Source organism: Tamandua tetradactyla, chromosome X (assembly GCF_023851605.1).
Source record: "Tamandua tetradactyla isolate mTamTet1 chromosome X, mTamTet1.pri, whole genome shotgun sequence".
NCBI lineage: Eukaryota > Metazoa > Chordata > Mammalia > Pilosa > Myrmecophagidae > Tamandua > Tamandua tetradactyla.
Genome location: NC_135353.1, coordinates 143,573,113 through 143,583,047, shown reverse-complemented (window position 1 = coordinate 143,583,047; position 9,935 = coordinate 143,573,113). Strand labels below are relative to the sequence as shown.

Genomic DNA, 9,935 nt, shown 5'->3' with positions numbered 1-9,935 from the left:
AAAATTTAAAAAAAATGGTCCTGATTATGCTCAAAGAGCTGAAAGAAAACATGGACAAGTAACTGAAGGAAATCATGAAAATGATAGACGAGCACTAATGAAATGTCAATAGAAAGGTAAAAGTTATGAAAAGGTACCAAATGGTGCTAAAGACCATAGTAACAGTCATTAAAAAATCCCTAGAGGGGCTCAACAGCAGATTGGAGCTGGCAGAAGAAAGAATCAGAGAACTTGAAGATTACACCGTTGAAATCATCCACTTTGAGGAAAAGAAGGAATAAATAATTAAAGAAAGTGAATAGAACATGAGGAACCTGTAAGATACCATCGAGTTTACCGATATATGCATTGTGGAAGTCACAAAAGGAGAAGAAAGAGAGAAAAGGAAGTAGAGAATATTAAAAGGAATAATGGCTGAAAATGAAAGACACGAATACACACATCAGAGACATGCCACAAATTCCAAACAGAATAAACCCAAATACCCTAATGACATTGTATATTATAATCAAATTGCTGATTTTCAGAATTCTGAAAGCTGCAAGAGAAACAATGTCTTACATAAACGTGAGCCTCAATAAGATTAACTGACAATTATTCATGGGAAATCATGGGGGCAAGAAGGCAACTGGGTAAGGGGTATGGCATGTATGAATTTTTTTCTGTTCTCTTTTTATTTCTTTTTCTGAATTGATGCAAATGTTCTAAGAAATGATCATGAGGATGAGTATACAACTATGTGATGATATTGTGAATTACTGATTATATATGTAGACTGGAATGATCATATGTTAAGAATGCTTGTGTTTGTTATATTTTTTAAAAATTAATAAATTTTTAAAAAAAGAAGGCAATTGGTTGACATATTTACAGTGCTTCAAGCAAAAAATTGCTAACCAAGAATTCTATAGGTGGCAAAACTTTTGAAATAATGTTGGGAATTCCCGGTGCCTGCCCATGTGAAAAAAATAAAAGAAGACGGGACTGACAAGCAGGAAGCTGGGCTGCGATCGCTGCTTTCCTGCCCAAGGTACCTCCTCCTCACTGCCCACTGCCTTCTCCGGACGCCCGCAGGCTGTGTACCAGGGTCCCCAGGCTCAGGGAGCCATGCCGGGAGGCTGGGTGGCGGACTTGTGGCTACTGCCAGACTGAGGTCTAACCGCGGCCGCGTCTCAGTGCTACCGTCCCTGTGCGCAGCTCTGCCCAGCTTCACTGGGAAGGCCGATTGCACCAGCCCCACGGAAGATGCTGGACCAAGCCCTGCAGTAGATACTGGACAGACTTTTAAAATGGGTTCATCAGGCTGGTTGCTGGGTTGATGACAAACAATGAGGAAACAGTACAGCCAGAGTGGCATGTCCTCAGTGCAATGCTGAATACTTAATAGTTTTTCCAAAGTTGGGCACCATACAAAACGAGTTAAACAGACATGACCTCTGTCCCCTGGGAGTTTTCAATCTAAGATGATGCTGATAGGGGCAGACATAAAGGATATTGAGACAACTGAACAAACATTGAATAAGAACATAAAGTACTAACATTATGCACAAGGAAAGGGTGCCTGCTAGACAAAACTTGATTACTTCCTTAGTAATCAATAGCCATGGACCTAACAGTTTCCCCAGTAGTTCTCTACTCACTTTTTGAAGTTCCTCAAATCAAGGTCCAGTTGTTTACATCTTCATCTTGCAGATAGACTGATCTCAAAAGCCTGCCCTTTTGCTGCAGCAGGAATAATGGTTGGCTCTATCTATTGGACAGCTATGACTTATGGAGCAGTGACAGTGATGCTGGTTGTAGGCCATAAAGAAGGTTTGGATGTTATGGAGACAGCAGATCCTTTATTCCTTTTAATTGGACTTCCTACTATTCTTGTCATGCTGATATTAGGCAAGATGATTCGCTGGGAAGACTATGTGTTTAGGCTATGGCGCAAATACTCTAATAAACTACAAATTTTGAACAGTGTATTTCCAGAGATCAGTTGTTCTGTTCCTTGAATACCAGCTGAGGCTAATCCTTTAGCAGATCATGTCTCTGATATTCGAATTTTGGGTGGAGCCCTTGTCTTTCTTACTACTGCGACGATATTTGGTTAACCTATGTTCAGTAGTGTGAACTCTAATTCATAAAGAACAATCTTGGGTGGAATTGCTTTTGTTGCCATAAAAGGAGCATTTAAGGTGTACTTTAAACAGCAGCAATATTTACGTCAGGCACATCACAAAATTCTAAATTATTCAGAGCAAGAAGAAGCATAAAACTGTGACTTCTAGGTGTTCTGTAGTCCTTACATCCGTGTTTTTCTGATTCCATCACTATGCACAGTACTGGACACTTGTGATCAGCTCCTGCTCCTATATTTTTAAGAAGTATAATAAAGCACTTAGGGCACGGAAAATTCTCTCAGTAATCACGGAACCTAAGAATGTAATTTATTCCATTGTTTTGAATGTACTTCCTTTATGGTAGTCATCTGAACCGTTATCTTGGCATGATCCACCTAGGTTTTGTTCATATTTTCTCCAGACAAATCTGAAGATCAAACTGTGCAAATATTAAAAGATGCACATGCTGTTTTAGTCGAATGCCTATTTTGTACATGTTCATTTTCAGTGTTTTCTTAGAAACAGCAACTCAATGAAGATACTATGAGGATTTTTCTCACTGGCATAATTTGATTATCTTCCATATGTTACTATGAGGGAATGTAAATTAAATTAGTTATAAATAAAGAACAAACCAAAAATGTATGTAACCATTCAAATGGTTATCTGAACAAACGAATTGCTGTGTTTTTCTTAACCCATGTGATGACCTCCAAAATGTCTAGAGTAAAAATTCACAGAGCTTCCAGATCTATTTTTAATTATTCAATTTCATTTACATAATGTTGACATTTCCTTGTTCATAATATAGTTTTCACTCATGCAATCTGAATTACATATAGAGAGGCTGAGATAAAGAGTGTGCGTGTGTGACAGAGAATCATCAGGTCCTTCCATCACTGGAATAAAGTTTTTGAAATCCATATTTCTAGAGATTAGAGCTGCCAGTTTATAATAGTTTGAGCACAGAAAGATTTGCAAAAAATAAAGTTATTTTACTCTCCTCTTTCATTGATTCAGTTATTCAGTTATTTGTTGAACACCTCCTATTTGTCCAGGTACTGGGCTAAGTGCTCAGGGTTACAGTGGTGAAAAGACAGACTTGGTCCCTGCTCTTACAGTTTCTACCTAGTTTCAGCAGATGGAAAACTAGCAGTGTGCAAACCAAAGTGAGGCCTTGAGCTCTTTTTCTTTACACCAATCAGGGAGGAGATCATTGTGAAAATAAGAAGTTTTGAGTTAATATTGTCATTGAGGTCATTGTTTTTGGCACTTTATTGCAGCAGATCAACACTAACGTTTCTAGACTTGCTTGTCATGTTGATGAGGCCAGCACCTTAATGATCACTGTTTAACAACTTTTGTATTCATTTTTCAAAAGCAGTTATTTCTTTTAAGCCATTTCAATAAAGAGTGGCCATTTTAGTGTTCTGCAATCTGAATGGTCTTGCAGTTATTTTCATTAATTAAACTTAAATTTTCAAATTATAGTTCCAAAAACTTATTTTCTTGTTCACAGAATTTAATGCATGTCAATAGTAAATGTTTCACTTTACTGGTAAGTGGTCACTTCTCTTTAGGAGTATAGTGGATATACACCGAGCTACTTCAATTGCAGTAATGTATGTGAATTTTAATTTTAGTAATTAACAACCAGTACCTTTCTATGGTATGAATGTCTTAATTTTGAGTTATAGTGTATGGTGTTTATGTGACTGGCTTTTGAGCAGTAAAGTTATAATTATTGAGGGGGGAAGGAAGGATTTGACTAGGAGCCTTATTAAGAACACTGCTGCCAATCTGAAGGGGAAATATAAATTCTATGATATATGATGTAATATAGTAACCTAGATTATATAGCTATAATTGTAAAATACATGCTTTTCTTTTTGATTTTCAATATGAAAATGCATGAAATAGAAACTTCCTACATAGTTTTGTGATATAGAGCAGATTTTAGGCTGCCTTTACTAAGTTACATAAGTACACAATTCCCTGTTTCCTATTTTAATACCCAACGGGGAATAACTGCTTGGGTTTATTGGCATCAGGGCTCATGAGAGCCAGGGGAACAACTCTAATCCTTTTGGGGAGAGGTCTTCTAGGGCTGTGGGGAGGACACTGTAAGTGCTTGGGACCAGAGCGGCCTCTGGAATTGAACACTTAAATCTCAAGTGCCTTAGTCTCTCCAGAAAGTTGGCCTACACATTATGAAGCCGTGAAAGAACATGGACTGATGTACAGTTGGATGGACCCAGATTCAAATCCTAACTTTTTAATAACTGTATCTATGTCCTTGGCAAAGTGATTTAACTTCTCTGAGCTACGGTTTCTTTCATCTCTGAAATGCAAGACTATTTCCAAGATTAACTGATAAATTAAAGTAAGAGAGACACTAAAATAGCCCCTACAGAGTTGTAGTTGTTTCCTAATTGCTAAATAATCTCTTGAAAGCATGTTCTTCCCACTCTAGAAAGAGGGCATGAAGAGGTAAAAGAAAGACATTTGGAGACAAATGAATGATGTAGACTTCTGGATTTTGTGTTTTCTAGTTTATTTTCATGTTGATTTATTTACTGTGTTATTTCTAGAAACTCTAATGTTTTAAACATCTTTTACAAAATTCAGTGACAACTAGTAGAATTCCGATCTTTGCAAAAATCTTATCTCCTATTCAATGTGGCTGAAAATATTGTTCATCATTACATGATTATAAAATGACTGTGAAGAATATAAAGTTAAATTCAGTGACTTAATTCATCACTACCTGCTAACTGTACTGTAATTTTTTTAAACATCCTGTTTTTAATATAGCAAACTATCTCAATACTGGCTGGATTAGGCTGAATAAAGAATTTTTACGTTAAAAAAATGATGTGAAGAGAGGTGGGGCAAGATGGTGGCATAGTGAGGTATAGAATTTAGTTCATCCTCCAGAGAAGCTAGTAAATAGCCATGAACTGTACAGAACAACTTGTGGGGGGACATCAGTGACCAGACACACAGATTTCACCAGTTTGGATAGGATGGAACAGCTGAGATCCCACTCAGAGCTGTAAGCATCATAAGCTGTGGAGGCTGGTGCCCCTCCCCCATGGGTATGGCCAGCTGATTCCCCAAGGGGGAAAGGAAATAGACTTTACTAGTAGCAAGGGCTTAGCTCAACCAAGCTCCAATTGTGGAATTAATTAACAAATTCTGACTACTGAAAGCAGGCCCAGAGCACAGATTAACCTGGAATAAGCACTAAAAGAATCAGGAGTTTCACCCCAGCACAGAGAGGGGGCAGAGATGATTGGAGAAAAAAAAAACCCTGAGGCTTTTTGAGTTGGACAGCACAAAACACTGGAAAAGGGCTGGACTCCAAGGAAAGTGTGGCACATAGAGCAAAATACTGGAAAAGGGCTGGACCCCAAGAAAAGTGGGGCACATAGAGCCTGGGAGTACATATAGCCATGTGCCAACTCAAGCTCTTGATTGGCAAATCTGGGGAGTGGGGTGTAGCTCTGAAAAGACTTTTTGCATTTTTTTTTCTTTTAGCTCTTAACAGCTCATTAGAACTGCAAGCACTCTCCATCTCCAGCACTGCCCCAGGCAAGAGCATAATTGAGACATGTCTGAGAGACAAAATAACTAGTCAGGTGAAAGGGGTTAATTCTGTAAAGGGCTTATCTTCCCCCAAGAAAAGAGGGGCAGGGCCCAGCTCGAGTGGCTGCCTTCCTGCAGGGAATTCAGGCACCAAGGGTTGGAAAACAGATGCAATCAAAGCCCCCATACTACTGCAGCCTCTTTCTCAACCAAACCCCTGGCAGGTAGAATCTGCTGGAATTATAGGCACAGCATCACTTTACCCTCTAGAACCAAGGACAAAAATATGTAGAATGTGAAAAGTTGGGAAAAGATATTTCATGCAAACAACAACGAGAAAAGATACAGGGGAAACTATACTAATATCTGATAAATTAGACTTCAAATGTAAGACAATTAAAAGATTCAAAGAAGGACACTATGTATTAATAAAATGAAAAGTTCAACAAGAAGACATAACAATCAAAAATATTTATGCACTAAGCCAGAGTGCTTCAAAATACATGAGGCACTGACAACATGGAAGAGAGAAGTAGACACCCCTATCACAATAGTTGGAGATTTCAATTTCCTGCTCTCATCAATAGATAGAACATCCAGACAGAGGATCAAAAAGGAAACAGAGATTTTGAATATGATAAATGAACTAGACTTAATAGATATTTACAGAACATTACACCCCACAATAGCAGGATACACATTTTTCTCAAGTGCTCATGGGTCATTCTCAAGGATAGACCACATGCTAGATCACAAAACAAGTCTCAATAAATTTAAAAATTTTGAAATCACACAAAACACTTTCTTGGATCATAATGGAATGAAGTTGGAAATCAATAACAGGCAGAGGTCTAGAAAATCCATAGAAATATGGAAGCTAAACAACACACTCTTAAACAACCAGTGGGTGCTTAAGTGCACGGGTGGTTCAGTGGTAGAATGCTTGCCTTTCATGCAGGAGACCCAAGTTCAATTCCTGGACCATGCACACAAACACACACACACACACACACACAGAAAAAAAAATGGGTTGAGGAAGAAATTATAAATCAGTAAATGTCTTGAGGCAAATGAAAACACAACATATCAAAATTTATGGGATGCAGCAAAGACAGTGCTAAGAGGAAAACTTATTACCTTAAATATCTTTATTAAAAAAGAAGAAAAGGGTGCATGGGTGGTTCAATAGTAGAATGCTCACCTTACATGCGAGAGACCCAGGTTCAAGTCCCAGACCATGCACCACCATCCCTAAAAAAAAAGAAGAAAGAGCAAAAATCAAGGAATTAACTTTTCACTTGGAAGAACTAGAGAAAGAACAGCAAACTAACTCCAAAGCAAGTAAAAGGAAAGAAATAACAAAGATTATAGTAGAAATAAATGAAATTGAGGATATGAAAACAATTGAGCAAATCAATAAAATCAGAAAATCAATAAAATCAATGAACCCTTAGCTAGGTTGACAAAAAGAAAAAAAGGGAGAGAGAGAGAGGATACAAATAAATAAAATCAGAAATGGAAGAGGAGACATAACCACTGACCCCGTGGAAATAAAGGAGGTAATGAGAGGATACCATGAGCAACTATATGCTAATAAACTAGACAAGGTAGATGAAATGGACAACTTCCTAGAAATGTATGAACAACCAACATTGACTTGAGAAGAAATAGATGGCCCAACAAACCAATCACAAGTAAGGAGATTGAATCTGTTATCAAGAGGCTCCCAAGAAAGAAAAGTCTAGGACCAGATGGCTTCACATGTGAATTCTACCAAATATTCAAGAAAGAATTAGTACCAATCTTGCTCAAACTCTTCAAAAAAATTGAAGATGAGGGAAAGCTACCTAACTCATTCTATGGAGCCAGCATCACCCTCATACCAAAGCCAGACAAAGATACGACAAAAAAAAAAAGAAAATTAAAGACCAATCTCTTTTAATGAATATAGATGCAAAACTCCTCAGCAAAATACTTGCAAATCGAATCCAGCAGCACATTAAAAGAATTATACACCATGACCAAGGGGGATTTATTTCAGGTATGTAAGGATGGTTCAACATAAGAAAATCAATTAATGTAGTACACCACATCAATAAATAAAAATGGAAAAACCACACGATCACCTCAATTGAGGCAGAAAAGGCATTTGACAAAATTCAACATCCTTTTTTGTTGAAAATACTTCAAAGGATAGGAGTAAGAGGAAACTTCCTCAACATGATAAAGGGATATATGAAAAACCCACAGCTAACATCATCCTCAATGAGGAAAGACTGAAACCTTCCCTCTAAGATCAAGAACATGACAAGGATGCCCACTGTCACCATTGTTATTCAACATTGTGCTGGAAGTTCTGGCCAGAGCAATTGGACAAGAAAAAGAAATAAAAGGCATCCAAATTGGAAAGGAAGAAGTAAAATACTCACTGTTTGCAGATGACATAATGTTATCTTTCAAAAATCCCAAGAAATCTATAGCAAAGCTACTAAAGCTAATAAATGAGTACAGTGAATTGGCGGGGTACAAAATCAACACCCCAAAATTAGTGGTGTTTCTGTACACTAGTGATGGGCAATCTGAGGAGGAAATCAAGAAAAAAAATCCCATTTACAATAGCAACTGTATGATTCAAATATTTTGGAATAAATTTAAGGATACAAAGGACATATACACAGAAAACTGTAGGAAATTGCTAAAAGAAATTATGGAAGACCTAAATATTTATAAGAGTAAGAAAAATGAAGTGGGAGGTCTCACACTACCTCACTTTAAAGCATATTATGAAGCTACAGTGGACAAAACAGCATGGAACTGGCATAAAAATAGATATACTCACCAAAGGAATTGAATTGAGTGTTCAGAAATAGACCATCTCATCTATGGAAATTGATCTTTGATAGGAGATCTTTGCCCATAGATTGACCTGCGACAGAACAGCCTCTTCAATGAATGGTGTTTGGAGAACTGGATATCCATATGCAGAAGAATGAAAGAGGATTATATCTCACACCTTATACAGAACTTAACTCAAAATGGATCAAAGATGTAAACATTAGAGTTAAGACCATAAGACTGTAAGAAGAAAATTGTAGGGAAATATCTTATAAATCTTACAGTAGGAGGCTAATTCCTAGACTTACACCCAAAGCATGAGCATTGAAAAAAGAAATAGATAAATGAGATCTCCTCAAAATTAACCACTTTTGTGCATCAAAGAATTCTGTCAAGAAAGTAAAAAGGCAACCTACACAATGGGAGATGTATTAGCTAGGGTTCTCTAGAGAAACAGATTCAGTAGGAGATACCTGTAGATGTAAAATTTATAAAAGTGTCTCACATAACCACGGGGATGTAGAGTCCAAAGTCTGAAGGGCAGGCCACAAGCTGGTAACTCTGACGAAGGTCTGCAATAAACTCTCAGGAGAGGCTGGCTGGGAAATCATGGGAATGTAAGGGTCCAAAGTCTGTAGGGCAGGCTGTAAGCTGGTAACTCTGATGAAATTCCTCAGCAAACTCTCAGGAGAGGCTGGCTGGGCAATCATGGGAATGTAAGGGTCCAAGGTCTGTAGGGCAGGCTGTAAGCTGGTAACTCTGATGAAATTCCTCAGCAAACTCTCAGGAGAGGCTGGATGGACAACCGTGGGGTTGGAAGATTCCATAGAACAGGCTGTGAAGCTAGTGACTCCAATAAAGAGTCTGGATGAACCCCACAGGAGAGGATCACCTGCTGAAGCAGGAAGAGTGACTGTCTCTTCTGAATCCTCCTTAAAAGCCTCCCACTGATTAGATTAAGCATCATTCATTGCAGAAGGTACTCCCCTTTGCTGATTACAAACTCATTCAGCTGTGGATACAGCTGATGAAATCATGATTTAAGTCCATGAAAAGCTAAGCTTAATTATAATTATGCCTCAGAGTTACTTCCAGAAAACTTTTTTTGTTGCTCAAACATGGCCTCTCACTCTAAGCCCAACTCTACAGGGAAAATTGTCACCCTCCCCTCTACATGGGACATGACATCCAGGGGTGAAAGTCTCCCTGACCATGTGGGACATGACTCCCAGGGATAAGCCTGGACCTGGCACCATGGGATTGACAATGACTTCCTGACAAAAGGGGGAAAAGAAATGCAACAAAATAAGGTATAAGTGGCTAAGAGCGCTCAAGTAGAGTCAAGAGGCTATTCCGGAGGCTACTCTTATACAAGCTTCAGCTAGATATTGCTTATTGCCCTGG

The 9,935-nt window shown here is 38.2% G+C and overlaps 1 pseudogene; it reads left to right on the top strand.

Annotated features, from left to right (window-relative positions):
• The first annotated feature begins 1,463 nt into the window (after positions 1 to 1,463).
• On the top strand, positions 1,464 to 2,261 carry LOC143671025 (E3 ubiquitin-protein ligase MARCHF5 pseudogene; annotated as a pseudogene).
• Positions 2,262 to 9,935: the final 7,674 nt, after the last annotated feature.